The sequence below is a fragment of the Cyanistes caeruleus genome, chromosome 5 (genome assembly GCF_971803275.1).
Source record: "Cyanistes caeruleus chromosome 5, bCyaCae1.hap1.1, whole genome shotgun sequence".
NCBI classification, from domain to species: domain Eukaryota; kingdom Metazoa; phylum Chordata; class Aves; order Passeriformes; family Paridae; genus Cyanistes; species Cyanistes caeruleus.
In genome coordinates this window covers 44,783,383-44,805,614 of record NC_141705.1, presented here as the reverse complement: position 1 = coordinate 44,805,614, position 22,232 = coordinate 44,783,383, and the positions used below count along the sequence as shown (strand labels likewise).

At 41.9% G+C, this 22,232-nt stretch overlaps 1 long non-coding RNA gene across 3 annotated transcripts in view; it reads left to right on the top strand.

Moving 5' to 3' along the window:
• Nucleotides 1-1,589: 1,589 nt before the first annotated feature.
• LOC111928343 (uncharacterized) overlaps nt 1,590-22,232 on the top strand; it is a 92,639-nt gene continuing 71,996 nt past the window's right edge. For all 3 annotated transcript variants that reach the window (XR_015286634.1, XR_015286635.1, XR_015286636.1), the window contains exons 1-2: nt 1,590-1,751; nt 2,358-2,432. This is a non-coding gene — a long non-coding RNA (uncharacterized LOC111928343). The remainder of the gene's footprint in view (nt 1,752-2,357; nt 2,433-22,232) is intronic.

The window sequence follows — 22,232 nt, the reverse complement described above, 5'->3', positions numbered from 1 at the left end:
TCTGCAGCACTGTCATTGTGATGCCGGTGTGTCAAGCTGGCAGTGATTAGCTGCCAGGTACATACCTGGACACTCACTCCCTTCCCCAAAAGGATGGGGAAAATGAAGTGAAAAATAGATTCATGGGTCAAGATAAAGAGAGAAAGATCACTTACAGTTAGCATCACTGACAAAACAGTCTTGACCTGGGAAAGTTTATGTGTTTTCCCAGAGGTGACATCACCTTGGCTGAAGAGCTCAAGAAAAAAAGGCAAGGAAAAGTGCCTCAGCATAACTGAAAGCAAAGTTTTGCTGCCAGAATTTGTTCTTCTTTGCAAAAGACTTTCCTCTTTCTCACAGAGAGGAGGCTATCACCTCAAAACATGTCTGTCCTTTTGTCACCCCTCTCAGCACGAAAATCTGAATCCAAAGGGGAAAACAAATATATATGTATTTTGTGTGATTGGAAGGAAGGGTGCATTAGTTGTGTCCTTTTATATTTGCATACAGTTGCCAAAGGGAACATTTGCCACACATCACAGTCATGTGTCTGGGTGGAGAGCTGTGTTAGCCAGAGCTTGGAACAAAGACAGAGCTTTTTTTACTTGGGGATTGAGGTCTTGGAGCAGATTTTCTTCTGTTCCTGGGGGTTCATGGGTTTGCCTTCAGCACAGGCCTCCAAGAGTGAAGATATTTAAACTGCAAAATCAAAATTCACCAGATAAATTCATCAAAACCCTCAGAGAGGCTTGAGGGAATAGCTAAAACCAGGGCAGATGAAGAAGTTCTCTTGTGGAAAGAGCTGTCCTGTGCTCAGTAGGGCTTGCTGGTCATGAAGCATTGATGGAAAAGAGCAGCAACCCTGTCCCAGAGACATACCCAGCCCCTATGTCTACACACAGCCAAATGTCCAGGCTTATTTTTAATGAGAAAATTAAAATACAGCAATAAAGTCCATCCCTCATGTAACTTCATGAATTTTATTACAATCAAAGAGGAAAAACCTGTTATTGCTATGACAGATCTGCAGTCTTGTCAGTTCTCATTCTCACACTGTCATGGTGCTTGCTGATTTCTGAAAGACAGTTGGAGTTCTACAACTTCAGGGTTCCCTGTGGAGGAATGAAGCACTCAAAATAACAGGAGACATGTTTCTAGATACTGTAGCTGCAAAGGGAAGCTTTAAAAATATGAACATAAGAGGCAAATTTTAGAGAATCCTTGAGAATTCTTAAACAGAGATGATATTCAGCCAGGGTAGTGTTTTTAAATTTATTTGCAGTTCTTTTTATTTTTGTTTGTTGGGTTTGGTTTGGTATTTTGTTATTTTGGGATTTTATTTAAGTAAAAAAGTCCTCCCAATGAGAAAATGCTAGAGGTTTTTAGCTATTCTGGTGGGAAACATGAAAATCATGGTCTGAAGAAGTGTTACTAGGTCTGAGATTTTGGAAGCTTGTCTCAAATCATACCGTAGACAGTGAAAAAAGTAAGCTTTGTGATTTTAAACTTGGGGCCAGATTGAAGTTTTAGGCCTTGGTGAGCTTTGGGTTCCCAGGTGCTTTGATGTTGGTAAGGACTATAAAATCACCTCCACCAGTGTCAAAAATCTTGGGATAGGTTGAGTGAGCTCCACCTGTGAAATGCAGCCCTTGATCTCTCAGCAGAGGGTGGGAGCTTGGGAAAAGGTTGTGAGGACATAGGAAAAAAGAATGTTGGATTAGTGCTTTGGCTGTAAAGGAATAACCTGGATGTTCCACTTTGAAGTGAAACAGGTATGTGGTTCTTGTGGGTGTCTACCAGCTGCATTAGGAAAGGAATTAAATCTTCTTTGTTACTGTAGGTTAGTGGGAAAACTTGTATTTTGCTGCGTTTGAAGTGAAATGGGGCAGTAGCAGCTGCTACAGCAGCCTGTCTTGCCCTTGCTTCAGCCTTCAGTGGGGCACAAGGGGGTGGCTCTGCAAATAAGTCTGGAGCTGTGCTGCAGTGCCATGGGAGCTGCCCACGGTATGTGAGACATGGGGAATTGCTTTCTTGAGATGGATGTGAAGAGACTGCAGGGATTTTGGGGAGTTATTTTCTCCTGTACCCACAGTCCCTGTGTAGGGCAGGTGTGGAGCTGTACACCTCCCTATGCCCTGAGTTCCACCTTTATCCAGGAGGGCTGTGTGGATAGACCCCCTGCTCTTTTTTGGCAATATCTGTGGGTTACTGTAGCTTTTGGCTTTACCCCAAAGTGAGCACAAAAAAATGCTCCAGCATCCCAAGCAAACCTGCAGCATATGGCATAGCAGGACTGAAACCTCATCATAAAAACATTGTTTTCTTTGTGCCAGTACAGTCTGGGCCACTCTAACTAAGTATGCTACTGTCTTTTATAGCCAAGTCCTCATACCTGACCTCTTGGGAAGAATGTGTGTGGCAAAAAAAAAAATTCAGGAGTGCCTTTGAACAAGGTAAGGGTACTTCTACTTTGTGCTGCTGCTGGTGATTTAAGCACAGATTGAAGAGGTGTAAAAAGCTCCTTGTAGAATTTAAATAAAGATACAGATTGGGATGTTTAGTAGGGAAAATTTTTGCAGATGGTGATGAGGAGAATGGCAGCCAAACCATTACAGAGAGCTGCAGGTTTCCTCCAGGCTACCAGCACATGCAAGCATCAGTATTTCAGCTGCCTTTAATTCTTCTTTTCTATGAGATTTTAACTGAATGGAAAAGAATGATCTTCCTGTATCTATGTGATCAAACAACCCCTTCTTATCTGGGCTACCTCTACACCCAGCGTGCTTATGGGACAGGTGAATAGGATGTGCTTTCAAACTGACTGCCAGCAAGTCTTTTGTGCTAGACATCCAAACACCACTGAAGTGACAAAATGTTCCAGACGTGTTGTAATTATGCGCACATGTGCTACAAAGGCTGCTAATATCAGAGTAGTTCAATCTGTGAAATATGTTGGCACATGAATGCTTAGCATCTTTCTGAGAGACTCATTTCTATAATGCTGTGTGCTGCACCAAAAAGTTTTCATGCGCTGGAAAGTTTTTTTTTAAAAAAAGAAGAATTAATTGCTTGGCTTGAAATATAGTGGAATAACTCAAGAGAACTAGGCTTTTAAAAGTGACATAAATCAATGGGAGCCCTAACTTGGGATTTTCTGCAAGCAAGAGGCAATCAATGTGCTTGGAAGGGTTGTTTTCAAAAAGCACCTTACTTCAAATTCTTGGAACAGCTTCCATGGCAAAACTAGTGGTTTTTAAAAATTTCTTTTCTTGTTCTGTATACCACACTTTCATTGAAGGTTTGTGGTGTGGGTGTTTCCAGAAGAACTACCTGCTGATTATTCTGTTTTGTGGGCTATGGAGGGTGGGTTTAAAGCAGCAAATGCTTATTAAATTAACAGTGGCTTTCAGGGGAAAAACTACAGTGGATTGTTTTGTGCTTGCCAGTCCTGCAGTGTAAGGCATGGTTTCATCTCATGAATTGCTGGCTGGGAATATTGCTTCTGCAACCAGAGTGCAAGGACTCCCTGGTCCCAGGTGCCCCACCAGCAGCAATGCAAGTTTGCAGTTTTGCAGCAGAGTCTAGACAGAGCACCAGGTGGCTTGGGGCAAAACTTCCCCAAATGGCTGCTGAACACTAACTGGTTTTGTGATGCCAGGTAGTTCTGTTCCCCAAGCTGTGCAGCTGACACTGGCTGTTGCTGCTTAGAAGTAGGGTGGGTTGAGTGACCTGAGCATGTTTGCCCTGAAATGGTGCAGGGTGGGTGCCTCTCTTGCACGTGTCATGTAAGGGATGTTGGAGAACACAGTGACTTCATTGAGTGGCTTATAGAAGGAAGTACTTTGAAATGTGTCTGGGTATATTTTGTTTGGCAACTTCAACCTCTTCTTGCATCTTGATGGCTGCTTAAAGAAGCCTGCAATGATTAAAATGCCCAGGTCTGTGGTAAATCTCACAGGGTGGTTACAAATCATTTTTCTCTGCCTGCTGTTCTTTCTAATCACAGGGTGATAGTTTTTAGCCTGAGTGGTGCTTTTATCCTTTGGGGCATTTTGATGTTGCAATGGGGAGCATTGTATAAAAGCAAAGCTAGTAAAACCCCAGTTTCTGTGCTTGTTGGTAAATGCTTTTTCAAGAAACTGAAGATCTCCAATTCCAGGATGCTTTTCCCCTTTTCCCTTGTTTGTAAGTGCTTGGAGCACTGGCAGTATAAGCACACATTCTCTACGTTGAGCAGTGCAGGCAAATCCTATATGGACGAGCTAAAATTAAATCTGTGCTGTCATGGCTGGTCAGTAAGAACAGCACATACAGCACATCATCCCTCCTGTGCTGCCTGATAAAGTTTGTATGCAGTCATTACCAGTATCGGGGAGCTGAGCTGCTCAGTACTGCTGCAATTTGTAAATGGCTTCATTTAGATGTCACCAATGAACTAATTTATGGAAGGTGTAATTAGTGATGATGGGACTGCAGGTGGAAAACAGTAAGTGGTGACATTACTTAGTGACTTCATGAGGGATTTTGAATGTCCAGCAGTCGGCTGCTGCACGTAAGGGAAGAATGACAACAAATGAGGGAAAACAAAACAGCAACAACCAAAAAAACAACAAACAAACAAAAAGGCAAGCAACGGCAAAACACACAGAGAAATGGAAATACATCAGGGAAGACGGATGGAAAATTAAAATCACCTGAGTGATGAATAACCTGATTTTAGGTGGTTACTTTCCAAGCAGAGAGGCACAATGCAGCCATATACATCCTGTCACAAATGTACTGAGTCAAATAACTTCCTAGTGGTGCTATGCTTGCTACTCCCTCGAGGATGCTGGTTAATCTCTGGGAAAGTGGGCTCTGTGGCAAGGTGTGTACCCTAATCTAAAGCATTGCAGTGTAAATGGCCTGTCCTGAGCAGCTCTAATAAAAGGAGTTGTGGGTGAAGCAGGGGACACAGAGTAGCCTGCCTTTAAAAGCAGGGCTTAAGGTGATTATTTGTTCCACCAGCAGATGCCTACCCTCTCATACATGCAGCTTTGAGCACTGTGTTTCCTTGATGCATGATGCTCCCTGGGAGTGTGCAGGAAAATGCTCAACTATGGTGAAAAATGAGGGGGAGAAAGTTCTCTGCTGTGCTACCTGATCCTCACTGGAGGCTGTATTCGAAGGGATATAATTACTTGTATGTGGGTGCCAGGTTAGATCCCTGCAGAGACATCGTATTGTGGTTATTGCACCATACCTGTCAGAAGCTGTTGGACCTAGCCCTTGCTTGTGCTGCAGCACAATGAGGGGAAAAGAAACCCCCAAAAGAAAGTGAAAAACTAGAGCAGAATTGCAGCCACTGTCTGCCAGTGGGGAGCTTTTTCAGCTTACTAAGGTTGTGTAAAATGACTTTCTGCCTTGTGAGTTGAGGTTCCTGTGACCCCCATAGAAATGTGTAGGAAATAGCTCTGTGCAGTGAGATAAGCAAGTTGTGGGGGCATGAGAGGGAACTGCCCAAAGGCAGCATTCTGGGCTGCTGGTGTGACTTGTCTCCTTATGTCTGCTGCAAGAGAAATGTGGTGAGTACCAATTCCGTGCACATAGGAGCAGTGCGAAGAGGCAGTCTATAAAAAGTGATTCTGCAGTTGCTGTGGGTTTTTTTTTGTTTCTGTGTTCTCTTGTGCTAGTGGCCTCTAATGAACTCCTGCAATGTCCACAGTGTGGGGATGCATGGGAGATTGAACAAATGAACACAAATAACATGCTCTGTTCACTTAGTGAAATAAAAGGATTGCTTGAGGCAGAGTACGACATGTACCTTGGGGGGGGTTGAAGCAGAGGTGGCTTTTCACGTAAAGACCACCCACCATGAAATATCCACTGCAGCAACTGTTGGATACTTTCCTAAGCTATTTTCTGTGTGGAAGGAGGGAATTGCAGCACAAGCCTGATGGGAAACTCGCATGGGGCAGGCCAGAAGGAGGTAGGAAACCAAGCATAACAAGTGTTCTTTTATCTGGGAGAATGGAACTACCTCAAATGCAAAAGGTTTACTTTCTGGAGGTGCATTCTCCTCTTTGGGCCTGCACTGTTTGGCATTGCTAGTGACTTTTTCTCTGCCAGCTGGAGCCAATAGCTCTCCAATGCTTACTCCAGTCTTTACCCTGCTATCAGGGCGGTGCATCTGTGGGTTGGGCTGCGTTACACTGCTCTTATGGCATCAAGGGGATGAGGAAGAAAAATGTGCACCTTGAGGTACTTTGATTGTGACTCCAAAGCTTGAGAAGCCCATCTACAGCCTCCCAACTGCTGAGCTGGGCTGAAGGGGAAGGTGTTGTCTAAGTTGGCTTTGCAGTTTCAAGCACGGTAATTTCCCCCTTCCTTGCATGCTAAATCAGCATTTTTATTTTTATTTTTTTTTTTTGCATACTGCTCCATTCCCTGGACTTGTGATTGATACTGAAATTGCTTTTCTATTCAATTAAAGAACTACCTTTTAAGTAAAAATGGTAGGAAGAAAGAAATGAAATAACAGTATCAGTCTTCTTGTTAATTAGGGGAAATTTCTGAGCGACTACCAACGTTTAAAATGCTGTGAATAGAGGAAACTCTATTTCAGCATATCTTTTGCCCTAATTGCAGATTGAAAATAATTGAATTATTTTCAATTAAATATTGAAATGCAACTTTCTGATTCTTTAAATCAAATTTCATACTTAGTTTTCCTGCAGAAGTATGAAATGTCACATTTTTGATGAGTTAAAAATTAAATCACCACTCATCTAAAATGCTGCTCTACCACAAAAATGAAACCAAGAAAACACATTTTGCTTCACACTTTCCTGAGCAAAAGTATTTTTACTTGTGTTTTGTAGAAATAATTTAACTGTAACAGAAGTCCTTAATAAGTTTTCTGTTAGTACCTTTGATTCAAGGCTGAACATTGGGCTTTTAACACAGTGAAATTGCCCAAAGTGGGAGAATCGGACCTAACAAGGAGTTGATACAATTAAATCATGTTTTATCACAATAATAAGTCAGTATTTGTGCAGCCTAGACAGTCTGAGAACTGCAAATTCTTCAAGATGAAACTGGAGGTGGGATAGCTGCAAAATGGAGCAAAGCAGGATGTGCTGACCAAAGGAACAGTGCTGGTATCTCAAAAACCCTTATCCTCAGAGGAAAGGGAGCAGTTCTGGTGGTTTGCAACCTGGCATGGCCATGCCTGTGTCCTGTCAGACAGAGAGTGAGAGAGAGCCCAGCACAAGCATAATCAGTTTAGCATTCCCCTTGGGTTGTTATAAACAAAATCAATATGTACTAATGACTGCAGCAATAAATTTCACCATGCTTCATATGGTAACATTCTGCACTTACCCAGTTGTTGGTTTGACAGAGAGCAATAGAATTTACCCTTTTAAAGTTGTAAATTACTATAAAAATGCTGAGCCTCATGATAAAATACATTCATGGATGATTTTAAGCTTAGGAAATATTGTAATACTTTCACTAAGCATACTATTAATATAAATAAATAGTATTTATTGCTTGGTTTCCTAGCTGCAGCTGGGTGAAGAAACATGGCATGCATGTTTATCATGCCACTTGTGGTTTCATAATGTTTATCTAAAATTGGTTCTCAAAGAAGCTATCTGAGAAGCTTATTTTTCCACATATTTGTCCAAAGAAAAATCTTCCCTTAACAGATTTCTAGCAAGCAAAATCTTATTTTTTTTTTTTCAAGTGCTGCTTAGTTTGGGAGATGCTTTTCTATTTAGACATTTCTTCTTGCCTGCATTTTTTATTTTTTCTTGCTGGCAAATAAGCACTTGGAAGTTGGATTAAATGTTTCAGCCCCAAATGAAACATTGCAGACTTTTTGCTCATATTATATTCCAAGCTTCAGCACTCAATGCTTTCTTCTGAATACAAATAGAGTGTTGAAATTACAGGAGTGTTTCTCAATGCAGAAATACAGATTTACTTTTGTCTACATGTCTGCTACCATATCTTTTTCTCTCTTAAAATTTGGATCTTGTAGGGCGATGGAAAATGGAAGTGCTTTGAATTATACACTCAGGATTTCTCAGATGGACTGATTTAATAATGAGTGTTAATTTTTGATAGCTCTCCACTGTTTTTCCTTCACCTTCACAAACTCCACTGAACTGTGCACTCTGTCAGCCCTTGAAAGCAACTTTTAATCCACAGGTCTCAATAATGCTTCAGAAAGGACCGAGATGAAGCACAGGAAAAGCAAAAGATAACACTTCTTTTAATAATTTAAGTGAAATGTCATTATCTGATTGTAATTGTACATCCAGGCAGGACTCTACCTGCCCCATCCTCAGGGAGTGGCAGATCCATCTGAGTGAACCCCTGCAACAGGCTCAGCTTCTGCATTAGTTTAGGAAGTTTTCCTAAACTCATCCATTGCACTCCTAAAACAAGTCAGAGTTGTCTGCATGTGAATAATCTGAATAATCCAAGCTTCCTATCCCTGAGGGCAAATGACATCTACTCCCCAAGTCTGCTTCTCTAGGATGATTTCTCATTGATCTGGAAATAAAGCAAGCTGCCAGAAGCCACAGTCTGAGTGTGTTATAGTTGAGAATAAATCAAACCTGCCATAGTATTGGCAAAGATCAAGTCTGCCCTGCTGACTTAAATTCTATGCAGTATGGTTGCACAGCATTTGGTCAAAGAAAGCAATAACAAGTGCAGACTAATTCTTTGGCAGCTGCACCTCTGTGTGGGGAAGGGAGGAAATCTGGACTTGCTGCTGTGCTTCACAGCCAGCTGTTGCTAGATTTTGGCTCTGCAAAGCCAGACCTGCACTACCCCAAATGCCGTGGGTTTGCTGTAGTAGATGGATTCTTTCTTCATTTCCTCACAATACCTGGTAAAAAGAAATATCAGTCTGCAACTTCACTGCCAGTGTCCCACACTGAGAGGACCTCTACAGTGCCCAGCAGTGAGCTTTTTGGATTTAAATCTCTCCATCCTGGAGAAGGGCAGTCATCAGGTTGCAGCAGAGCAGAGCCAGCAGCATCGTGTGGAAGGGGCTACTCAATGCACATGCTGCAGACACCTGATGGTTGATATCTCTGTTACAATGCATTGCTCTGAGTTATTTTCAAATTAAGCTCACTGGTATATACAAAAGACCAAGCATGTAGACACAGAAATGTCTATTTTGTCTTATAGTGTCCTGACTCTGAAATAATGAATAACTTGGATGACATACCATGCTCCAGTATCCCAGAAGAGTGGCAGTTCATCAGTACCACTCACCTTGCCCCACTTCTCCTCCTTATTTCTTTTGGGTGCTCTAGATAGGGTACAGCTTGAGAGATGCTGCTACCCCAGATCTATTTCCAGTACTACCTAGTAGCATTCTAGCAAGGCTGTGGGGCTTTCCCTGTAAGTTCATTGCTTTATTAGACAGACGTAGCAGATAGCAGATGTGCATTCTCCAGGATGATTTCAGTATCTTTTCTTTTGGAAAAGTAACAATTATTGCAGTTGAAAGAGCTACCATATCTGTGCAGAGAGAAAACATATTGAAAGCACTGCTGTCCTCAAAGAAAATGTTACAGTGGCCCTGCACCATCCACTTAATGACAAATCCCTCCACTGCTGAGATTCTGAAATTGGGAATGTAGAGGCAGAAAGGGTGCAATGAAAGCAAGTGTATAAACATGAGATTTACAGAAATTCAGGCTCTGCTCTGAGCCTTTCCCCTTGTCAGGCGCTGCACTGCACTGAGGTGTTTTCTTTGGATTGGTCAGGGGTACCAGGACAGGAAGTTGCCTGTGGGTGCCTGTCCTTGCTACAGCTTGCCCTGTCATCCCTTTCTGGGAATCCTTTAATCTGTCTTCATATGAGATCAGCCTCAAAGAAAGGAGGCAAATGAGCAGCATGAGTGCATTTGCCTGAGAGGGCAAAGGCTGCTTCTTCACAAAATATGTTCCCTGCTTCCATCACTGTACTCCTGAGCCCCTATTGGCAAATGCCATAAGGTGCTATTAATGATAGGTGAATCTTCTTTGAGGTAGGGCTGGAGGTCTGTCATTTCTCTGTTGGGGGGGATGGAGGCATCCTCTGTGCTGGGATTTACACTGCAAAACATGTGCTGACATCTCAGCACTGCCCTTGAGCCGAGCTTTGCTGTTTCACCTGCAGCTGGATCACACACAGCAAAATGGTGACTTTTTACAGCTCTGTAGGCAAGCTGTCCATTTTCCATGTGAGCTGAGGCTCAGGCATGTGCAGAGAGTCAAATACTGCTCAGTGTGGTGGCAGAGAAGCACCCCTTACCCGAGCACAGCAGCTGTCTGGGCCAGACTGGTGCTGTCAGGGTGCTTGGGTGGGGCATGAAGCTCCTCACCTAAACCACAGGAAGCACTGCTGTCCTTCCTAACTTGAGAAGGGTTTTTCTGTTCATTAATTTCTCAAATTCCCAGAAAGGTTTTGGCACTTATAGTATCCCATGGCTCAGCTGCACAGCTCAGCCATACATCTTGTGAAAAGGTATCTCTTTTGGTCTGCTCTTGAGCTTAATGTTTTTTTTTTTTATTTCATTTGATAACCTTGAGGTTTTGCATCAGAAAATTATGAGCAGTCATTCCCCACACTCTGCCATGCTGCTTGTGACTGTTATAGGCTTTTACCATATTATATTTTCCATGCTGGAGTCCTATTCTTTTTAAGTCACTCTCTGCATAAAAGCGATTTCAATCCCTTAACTCCTCTTGCTTCCCTTCTTCATACCTTGTCCAGATCTACTGTAATTTTTTGGCAGGTGAGGTGGGCTCTCCTTGCAGTGTTCAAGGCACCATGGATTTGTATGGTAATACCAGGATGTCTCCTGTTTCATTCTCTGGCACTGTCAAACTGGGAAGACTGTGGGATTAAATAAAATGGTGCTGCAGGGTGTTAATGAGCTGGCCCCAATCCCAGGCTGTTACTTTCAGTGTCCTCTGCTGCAAGGTATGTTTTCTTTTATCAGAGTCCTGCTATTTTGGAATACTCAAACATGGGGCAGACCTGCCTGGGAGCTCAGCAGATTTCTTGGCATCCTGTTTTGGAATCAGCAAAAACATTCCTCTACTTTTCACATGTAAAATTAGGATGAGCAGTGATTTCCTGCTATACCAGGGGATTGAGTGGAAAAAAGAGCTGCTGTAAGTGCATAAAACAGAAACATGATCTGTCCTGCCACTTTGTCTGTCCCTGCTGTCAGGACCTGAGCGGTATTTCCCTGGGAGGCAAGGAGCAGCTTGCATCTTTGCTCTTGCCCCCTGCCTCCCAAACTCACCACCCTGCAGCCACAGCAATACAAAGGCAAATTGCCATATTCCACCCTGCTTCTTCAGCTAAAAATGTCCTTTGCTGGTGCAGTGTCAGCCCTGCTATATTTCATGTTTGAAAGCTATATTGGGAAGGGACGGGATCAGACAGCACATTACATTTCTAGTTTGTCAGCTGTCTCAAGGCTGTCTACAAAAATTAGTGTAATATCATAACTTGTCTGTATAGCATTACATCCCACGAAACAATAAATTGCATTTGAGTTAGGACATGAAGCTGCTATCAATGCCTATGTTAATTTTCCATGGTTTATTAAGAAAATCATAACAATGCATGCTATTTATGAAGGATGTATTCAGAGATTTATCTCCCTAGTTGCATATTGAATTAGAACGGTAACATTAGGGACATACACTACAAATGCTAATACATTAATCTATCTTAGAGCCAGGATTGTATCACAAAAGGAATTAGTTTTGTGATCTCTTCATAGATCCGTTTTCAGGGCTATCCTTCACCAGCTCATTGGCAATCACAGTCACCTGGACAGATTTGTGTTTGTGTCACTTTTCTTCTTGCTATTCTCTTTGCTATAAATAACAGGACACTGGGAATTTGAATGCTTAACAGGGTCTGGGAAAATAGCTTGTTCTACTGCTTTAATCCTTACTTTTGGGAGTTAAAGAGCCAATAGTCCATGTTTCTTCCACATCTGTTGCAATAATCCTGATGGCGACATCATAGGGCATTGCAAAGGCCACATTCTCCTGCTGTGGCTGTCATTCACTGAATACATATGATAGAACAAAATCTTTACTTTTTGAACAGAGATGGGCGTAATTTGCCTCTCATATTTGAACAGTTACATTATCTGTGATCTCAATAAGGATACAGAACATTTTTTAGGAAGTGATGTTGTGAAATGGCATGGAGAGGAACTTAGGCTGTATGCCTTTTGGGCTGGTTTTACGATAGGCTGCAGTATAAGCACTTTAAGGCTGTCTCTTGTCTGTTTTGTTGCTAGAAAATCAGGAGATGTTTCCCACTGTGTTAGTTCTGACGCAGTTTTACAGTTTTGATGTAGGGAGTAACATATTGACAAAGTGCTTTGGAGTGTGCTTCATGAGCCCTACCTCTGGGCTGAGGTTTCAGTTTTCACACCATAAGCTAGGACTGCAAGTGAAATTCGGTTCTTTGATGAAAAACAGTGAGAGAAATCACCACGTATTTTCCCCCCCAGAGAACGCACAGCATTCTCCAAAAATTAGTCTGAGATCAGGGAAATCTCTACAGCTGCTATTTGGTTACCATATGGGTAAAAAATTTTGTTTACTCTTCTTCCAAGACAAACTCAAATTGCTCATTTCCATCACTGAAGCGGCAGTCCTCAGAAAATTGGCTTTTCTTTAGTACTGGCTGAACTCTGTGAAAGTGGCCTTCTCCTGTGCTCCACTCTGACCTTGGGGAGACCTGAGCACGTGGGCTGAACTGAGGGACAGAAAAATTTCCCAGGCTTTTCTGCATATGTATTTACAGCCTTTCCTGACATTTTCTGGATGCCTTAGCTGTCCTGAATATAAAGATGTTGAGGCAATGACTGTCCTTTGTGATGTTTACCTGCTGCTGATAGCAGTGGTGCCCAGCTGCTGTCCACTGAGCCCCCCAGAGCAAAAAAAAAAAAATAAAAAATTAAATGATGTTACTTCTTTCTCTGTTTTTCTTTTTTTTTTTTTCTTCTTTTCCTCTTTACACAATGAAATGCTGCCAGTGTGAAAGGATCTGATAGAAGCAGGAGGTGAATGATTTGACTTTGAAGCTCTGAGGCAATTTTTGATTGTGTAATTTCAATGAAGTTTTAAATGTTTAAATTAAAAGAGAAATGAATAATTTGGGTAAGCATCACTAGGATTTTTCTTTCTCCATCTATTTTCCAAACAAATCCCATTAGACCAGACTAATAGTATGAAATATTTCTGACTCTTCAAATAGAAATATCTACTAAGAAAATGTTCTTGATCATCTTGCATATTCTGTCCTTAGTCACTTAATATTTCAGGCATATTTCACCCACAAAAACTTTTGCTTCCAGTGAAATATTATAGGAATGTGAAAAGTTAGTAAGTAATTAGCAAATATTGTTGTGTGTGCTAGCAAAATGAGTACATGCCTTAGATGTAAAGACAGTTGAAGCTCATATTTTCTTTTAAGAAAATAAATGACTTAAAGGTATTAATCCTCATTTGACATTCTTGAGATGCAAATGTACATGTTAGACAATTCATGTGTGGGTGGGCTGGCTCTGGCTGGATGCCAGGTGTCCAAAAAAGCTACTCTGTCACTCCTCTTGTCAGCTGGACAGGGAAGAGAAAATATGTTTAAAGGCTCCCAGGTTGAGAAAAGGTTGAGGAAGAGATCACTCAGCAATTCCCATCATGGGGAAACCAGGCTTGATGTGGGGAAAATTGATTAACTATATTATCAGTCAAATCAAAGGAGGATGTAGAGAAATAAAAATAAAACCTTAAGAAACCTTTCCCCCACCCATCCCTTCTTCCTGGCCTCAATTTCACTCCTGGCTTTCTCTCCCTTTTCCCTGCACTGGCACAAAAGAACAGGAATGAGGGCTGTGGTCAGCTCATCACATGTTGTGATTCTAAAACAGCTTTTCAAAAGAAGTCAACAAATATTCTAACAACTGACAAATTCCCGGAATTTTTCAGTCTTTCAGAGATTCCAGTCTTGTTTCCACAGTAATGAAGTTTAGAGGTTACAAAATAACACAGCATGGAGCAAGTTTTCCCTCCTGCTGCTCTTACTTCTGGGTCTTGATGCAGGCAGTCCCTGCACCGCTGACCGTGCCTGCTCTGCAAACACACAGCCTGCTCTCTGGCAGTGCTGTTGGGTCAGCTCTGGTGCTCTGTTTGATCAGGGTGAGACACGTTTGCTGCTTGCACAGGGGCAGGCTGGAGCTGAAGGATGTAAAAGTAGCTGCTAGCGTTGTTTTGTACAGTTTTGAGCTCCATTTACCTGAGCTGTCTGGCCTTGCAGTGCCCACAAAGGCTTTCAGCAAAGCTTGGGGCTCATCTGTGTTGCAATTTCATCTATGCTGCTGTGGAGGAGTGGCAGTAGATGGGTACCAGCAGCACCTGAAGAGCTGGAGAAAAGGATATGAAGCCTTCAGAGTGCTTTCCCCAGGTAGTGAACCTCAATGAGGAAGGGTACACATCATTTCAATAACTTTGGCACTGCTGTGAAGTGTTATTTATCTTAGTGTTTGACATTGCAGGAGACTTCAAACTGAGAACTGGCTTCCTGTGGTCCTGTGATTTTCAGATTTTCCTCTCTGCCGGAAGCTGATCCTTTGGAAAAGTTATAGATTAAAATTATTCAATCCTTTCTAGAATCATGGTTTGGGAAAAAAGGAAGTCTATTTTCTTCCCCCTTCTTGGACCCAAATACATTATGGGAATTTTCATTAAAAAAAGTAAAATCAGAGAGAAGCTCTGTCCTCTGCCTGTCAATTTCATCTCTCCTTGGCAAGATGAGACAGCCTTAAGGTGAGAGTAAAAGTTTCTCATAGTCATTACCAGGTTTTCTTTTCACATTATGCAGTGCCAGTCTCTGTGCAACCATTTCGTGCTCAGGGCTTATATGAAAGAAGATGAAAATGAGCACCTAGCAATGTGAAAGGGCCCTTCTGCATTAAATACCCTTAGTACAGCAAGGAACAGTGGGTGGAGGCGTGTGTCTGAAGTGGGGCAGCTTGGTGTTAGCTATTCTTCTCCCCACATATCAGTATTTTGGGACCCTGTAACACCCAGACACTGTCGTTTGACATCACTCACGCTTGTCTTCAAACTCTGTCACGTATTTCTGAGCATGCAGGCACTCTTTAGGTGCCCTCTCCAGCCACAGTAAGCAGTGAAGCTGCAGTTGGCTGTACATGTTAATTCATGGCTTTGCAGGTTTGCCTCTGTAATCACATAACTTGCAAGGGAGATGGCTGCAGCTGACCTGTGAGCTTGAATGTGCAGGAGGCGGTGAGGCTGCACCCTGCCATCGTCACGGCCCGGGACAGCACAAGCATGCTGCCCAGGCTGCACCTTTGTGTAGTCAGATGAGATGGGGTCTGCAAGCCAAACAGCACATGTTGATGATCCCTGGGGGCTTTTCCCACTGTGATGTCTCTCTTTGTCTTGGAAAAAACATGGCTTCACTCACATATGTCTCAAAGTGTTCAAGCATGAGCAGAATGTTCTTTTGGAAGACTTGTCAACTATACATCTTCATAAATTTCTGCTCATTTCATCATTTATCTCTTCTGGCTAAATATCTCAGATTTTTCAAAGGTACATGCTTGACTAGAATTGGTTTGCAATTTAAATGGTTCTTACGTTAACTTAAATATCATCAGAGTCAGGTGGATTTATTTAGTGTGCATGAAAGAGTGATCAAGCCAACGTGTCAAGTAGTTCATCCCAGACACCCCAGAGAGATGGTGCTTCTGGCTGAGGGTTTATCTCATCTCTATTGGTTCAAGTGAGAGTTCTATTTCTTTTGTGTCAGATTAATTTGTCGATCAAAAATGCTGATTCATCTTTGTCTTCACTTTTCCTCATGCTTCAGAAGACTTCTGATTCAATGTAAAGAGTATTTTTAGTTTAGCTGGGGAGATCCAGGGAGAATTATGGATTGATTTATCCCTGCACTGGGTAGTGCTGGTAGAATAAGCTTGAGTTTTCAGTGTTAACTCATTATTTTTGGATGCCTGAATCAGCACACTAAAAGAGGTCTGATCCTTATCATTGGTGCCCCTAAATTTGGGCCTTCTGAATTGGCATTCATATTTGAGGATGACATAATTGCTAATTCCTGTATTAATTAGGAATCTGCTTCTGAAATTTGGAGTCAACCAGACAATTTTTGTTACTTTGAGCAGATGAAAGATGCTGAAAATGGCGCTTGTAGACTGCAGATCCTGTTAATACTGGTGAATAGGTTAAATTGTAACGCAACTTAGGGGGAAATCTTTCAGATTTTTGTCCATCCAGAAGTAGAATGGTCTCCTTTAAAGTTTGTATTTTTATTTACACCTCTTCAGGCAACAAAGGCTGAAGTGCAATGCCACGTAGTCTAAGGAAGCAAGCGTGAGATTTAACTCATGAGACAGGGCAAATTGATTGACTCTGCTGGCTCTCTGTGTGATCTTTTGAATGGGATGTCATTGTCTGTTTGAACCTTTGGATTGTGTAAGGGCATAAAAGCCTCAGGCTCAGATTTTATTTAGGATGGGTTTCTGATACGGGCATAAACAACCTGCAGATCACACAAATCAAATAAATGTATTTCTGAAGAGACTTAGGATAAGTCCAAATAATGTTGAGCTCTTGTGTGACATGCACACAGGATGTGTGATTAAATCTCAAGGTTGGTAAAGCTTAGATCTACGATGGTGTATCTGTAACAGCAATTAGAGGACCGTGTACTTGGCAGCTGCAAGATAAATGGATAGTTTACCATACTTAAGGGACCTATGAGCATAATGTTTATTTTTTGAGGTTTCAATAGTGCCTGATGCTCATCAGCAGGAAAACCTCATTGTTAAAATGAGGACACTGTTTGAGGCTACTGGTTCTGACCTTTTGAGTTGGCATGAATAAAAGCCAGGTTAATGAAATGTGTTGCTCCTGTAACAAGTTACGGAAAAAACCCAAACTTGTCTGCTGCTGGGAAAGACAATAAATGCCACAGAGATTTATGTAGAGCTTTGGTGTAGCTCCATAGTTGTGTGAGCTATCTGTACATAGATACTGGGGAAAAGAAGTCACTGCTTGGATCTAGTGCAGCACACAGCTCCTGATGTCTCAAGGTGACAGATAACAATAGTCATAATGATTGTGACTTGCTTGACACGATCCATTTAGCATCCTTGCCCTTATCACTTGCCAGCTTCAAATCCACAGTGCTGAAGTGCAATCAGGAAAACCACATTTGACACGGCTTGTGGAAAAACGGCATGAATCCCCCAGCACCAAGTGCTTACATATGTGTTAGGCTGACCACTAAACACCCACTCACCGAGGAGCACCCAGAAAAATTGGCAGCTAATGAAAACCCTGGAGCTGGCACTGAACTGATAAGATTGTTGGGTCCCTGTTTGTGTTTTCTGGGATCACGCCAGTGTAACAACACAAACTCTTGGAAGCAGTAATTTTTAAGCTCAAAATATTAACGTAAGGCGGGTATGAAATTGGCTAGGGACTTCAATGTCAGTGCTGAACAAAGGAAGGTATTTCTTGTTAAGAATGACTGTTGTTTGTTGGATTACTTGCTCGGCGGTAGTGCTGAGGTGTTGGCTCTGCAGCCACACAAGCAGCTGGATGTCTCTCAGGAAGGCAGCGGGAGGTGCGTCCCTCAGAGCTCCCAGGCTGTGTCTGTGAGGCGGCAGAGGCGCTCCGCAGCCCGTGTGTCTCAGCGTTGTGCCAATTGTGCACAAACCGCGGCCAGCGAGCCATTTATCACCGCTGTGCGAGCCAAAGGCTTTGCTGTTGTTGCAGGCACAGCTTGCTGCTATGGGACTTGGGGGAGGTTAGTTTGCTGCTACACCTCTTTGCTCTTCCTGTTGCTTGTAGGGGTAAAATCCCCTTGGAGGAGCTAATATTCCCAGCAGGGAGCAGGACAGTTGGGATGTAACACCGACTGCCTTCAGGGTGACCTAGTGAGCTCCTGCTTTTAGTGCACAGCAAGAACTCCCAGGGCTTTAGGATTGGGTGGTTTCGGGATGGGATCTGGAACTGAAGAGATCCTCCTTGTCAGGCTCTCCTGCCCAGAAACTAAAACTGGCTTTGTAGTTAGTAGAGGTACTGCTACATGGGACAGAAGGAAAATTATGGGGGAATTTCATAATTTTCTTGTGCCTCCCCACATCCCTCCTAAACACAGGGAACAGAAATGCTGCAGCAAGGCCCATTTTAAAAGCGCATCTGGTTGTTTTCTTTCTAGCCTCACCTTCCCTAGAGTAAAGTAAAATACATTTCTTTGGCTCAGTTCAGTCTAAAATAAGCCTCTAGTTCCAAAAGTGTTGTCCTGTGGCAACACTCCTGGCTTCCAGCTGCTCGCCAAAAATGCAAAGCACTTCCATAGCTCCTTCCTTGTCTCTGTTGGCCCCACAGGGGAGTTTTGGCTCCACTACAGCATCCTGAATGACACTGGGTGCCCAGGCAGTGACACGGAATCTATCCTTGTGTCTCTTTCCAGACTCAGCTGCTTGGAAGGATCATGGAATGAATGAAAGCCTGTAGATAAAATTTCATAGTGGGTGACTTCTTTTCAGGGCCATTAGTGAGACTGAAAAATCAGACTTTATAATATAAAGCAATCTTTCACCTGCAGTCAGGACAGCTACTCTAGTTCCACAATATGTTATTTAAAGCCTGTTTTATAATAGAATTTGGTATTGCAGTATGTATAATTTATAATATATTAAAACCCATTTCATAATATGTTTTAATCTCTGATGATGAATAGCTGGGACAGTCTTGCAGGTTCTGTATTATCACTATGGCAACATTCTTTAAAAAAAGAAAAGTAGGACAATTGAGAGATACCAAGGACTGGTCAAGGAAAGAATAATGACACTTGTCAATTTGCATTTTTTCCTATAGTTTGTTTTCGTCTTGGAAATGGCATCTATTCTGATATTTTTGCACGTATTTTCAAGAAAACACTTGCGGCATTACTGAAATGTTGCATTTCCTTTAACCTTTGAGGGCTCAACTGTGAAAAGATTTGTTTTCCATTGCAGTGCTAAATGACTTAGCCCATCTATGAGGATGAGCAGAGCTCAGCAGGTATCGGTGGACTGGAAATATATCTTCCATTGGATTTCCAATGTTTCTCAAAAATCAAAATAGTATTTTGAGTCCAACCTAACATGCTTAATTTAGAAAAATGGGATTTATCTTCTGTACTAAACGGTTGGCTGTTTTTAAAAATCAGGGTGCTTGCTTTGAAGGCTTGCATTTTGACAAAACCTCTAAATAGCAATTATTCTTTTCCTGAACAGTGCTCACCAAAGCATATTCATCATTCATTAGCAAAGAAAGAAGAAATCTCAATTTTCTTGCCTTTCCAAGCAGCAGTGGTGCATCTCTAAAAATATCACTGCAGTGTCTCAAGTGATAGGGATCAAAAAGCCTGGAGATCTATGGACCACTCTTTGCTTATCAGGTGACACAGGAATCATTCATGGAAGACTGATTTTTGTCATTTACCCTAAATCAGGCAATCTCTTCCTGAAGAGCAGATATCTGAGGGCCAAACACCAGCAGTGCACCAAGGTAGCCTTTTGAGATGTTTCTGTTGCTGGGTGCTACTCTTAATCTCATGCTTTCAAGCATGGGAAAGATACTTTTTGAGGATGAGAGTTTATGGTTCTAGTGTTTTCTGAGTGGGTCTTCTGTCAAATGTTCCAGGCATGAGTTCCCTGTCCATGGGGAACACAGTAGTGGGAACTGAGCTATGTAGGAGGTCCCATGCCCTTTGTACTTCCTACGTGGTTTTCTTAAATACATCAGGCTTCTATTTCAATCAATTCAGCAAATAATTCTACTCTCTCTATTCTTTGTTATTCTCAGCACAACTGGTTTCCTTCAGCCTCCAAGCTCTTCTTTTCCAGGACTACCCCTTACCATCGCAGGTTTTAACACTTCCTTTTCCTTCTCCACCTTTTATAGAACAGACTCTGACTGTTCCTTCTCCTTCATGAGCTGAAGTTTTTCTAGTGCTTTTCCGCACCCATCCACGTTTTGACTGGTGGCAGGTCACGAGAACCAAAGGCAGGTATTTAATAGTCCTGGTTATGTCTGCTGATATGAGGCTGAAGGTAAGAATACACGTAAAATGTCTGGGGACATCTGGGCATTCATTTTTTCCCCTGTTTATCCCAAAGCAGAACACAGATGTTGACCTTTACCTTACTAATCCACCTGCTTACTCAGGCTTTTGCTTGAGGGGTGACAGCAAGTGAATTTCTGCCTATAGGGCAAATTCCAGGATGTATCCATTACTGTGCCATTGACATTTGCCAGACAATTCTTATGTTTTCAAAGCAATTTTGTTCATGTGCCCAGGGAAATTAGCAGTGAACTGTTACTGTGGTTAAAAAAGCATTTGTGGAATAAAATTTCTTTTAACTCTTCCTATTTAAGTTGTTGCTTGCATAAAGCTACTGATTAGAGAAGAGCTGGAATCCTCATGAGAAATAGGAATAGTGAACTTGATGAGTTTTTATTCTGACTTTTTTTTTTTTTTTTTTGGTTCTGCAGTTACAAGAAAGCCTTTTGCCATCGGCACCTCATCCATGACATGGATCACAGTCTACAAATAATGCTAGGATTTAATTTTTCCAGTTTTACTGCTCTTGTAAGACATCTTGTAAATGTGCAGCTCAAGCCTGTAACTAGATATCTAAACAGTGAGGAGACAGTAATTTTCCAGTGAAGGAAAACCTCTATAATGATGGGACTGGTGGCATAAAGATCCAGCTTTACATTAAGTCTGGTGCTTACACTGCAGCTCTTGTCTGTTATCTAGAAGAAAATATAACTTGTAAAAATCATGAGAGTGTATGAAAATGGATACATTGAGTCTCTTAGCAAACAAGATTATAAGTCAAGAATCTTTCTGATTTGGATAACACTGCTGACGGGCTTTCTTGGGGTTTTCTCTCTTGTAACAGACATTGCATTTGAGAATGAAAACCAGCTGAGAGCAGTATCACATAAACCTGTTTTCCTGTTCTTTATGGAAGATGAGTACTTTCTTATCCCAGAACCACTGGGCCTATTCATAACTGAAACCTTCAAAGTTTATGAACTGTGAAATTAGGTGACTAATAGACAGGTGAATCATTAGGCTGGATGCATTCAGAAACCTCCTTGTTCCTGTTTCTTGTATCTCCCTGTAGGCAAATACATTTACTTCAGCACAGAAGAAAAACAACATTTAAAACTCCTCATGACACTGAGGTCCTACCTAATTGCAGGAGAATGGGATTTTTGCCAGGACACAGTGAATGCCTACTGTATCTGTCCATTTATTTTCTCAGGGTGTCATGCCTTGTGCCCCTCTGGGTCATCCACAGGCATGTAGGAAGTTTTACTGTTTTCTTTGGTTGTTTTATATTTTCAGTAGGTTTTTGTTCAGGGGTATGTTTGGTGCTTTTTTTTTTTTGGAGGGGGTGATTTAGGTTTTGGGTTTTTTTTGGGGTGGTGGAGGGTTTGTTTGTTTGTTGGGGGTTTTGTTAGTTTTTTGTGGGGTTTTTGGGGCTGTTGGGTTTTTGGGTTTTTTTGCAATTTGTAGGGGAAAACCTTTGTAGCCTCTATAATTTTATTTCTTTTTTTACGCCAGTCTGTCCTGTGCAAAGAGGTCTAAACGAGTAGAGAGCTAGCAGCAGATTTGTTTCAGGTACTCCTGCCACAGAAATATTCTGATAATAAAGTCCTCCCAGCTGTTTGGAAAAGCTTCAGCATTCCCTGTAAGAAATGTCTGACACAGTCCCAGGAACAAAACAACTCAAACCAAGCCAGTCAATAGCACTTCATTTGCTTACCGGAATGAAATCTCCACAAGTGATTTTGGAGTGAAGAGGGGACTTTCCATTGCAGTTTTGCACATGTCCTGGCTTTTAGATTTTATGTGGGGTGTGATTTAGGAGCATTGAAGTGGTCCCCATCTTTATCAAAACTCCCCTCCAACTTAGTTTCACCAGTTATTTATTGTCACATGTGGAACAAGAGTTGTAGCCAGGCTGTATATCTTAGTTAATTAAAAGGAACATCTGCTTACTGTAATGCATTATATAAATGGTATTTCCTTTGTATACCAGGCTGCATGAAATAATCTATTGGCTACTGACCCAAGTTCCTGCGTGCCTATCTGATAACCCACAAAAA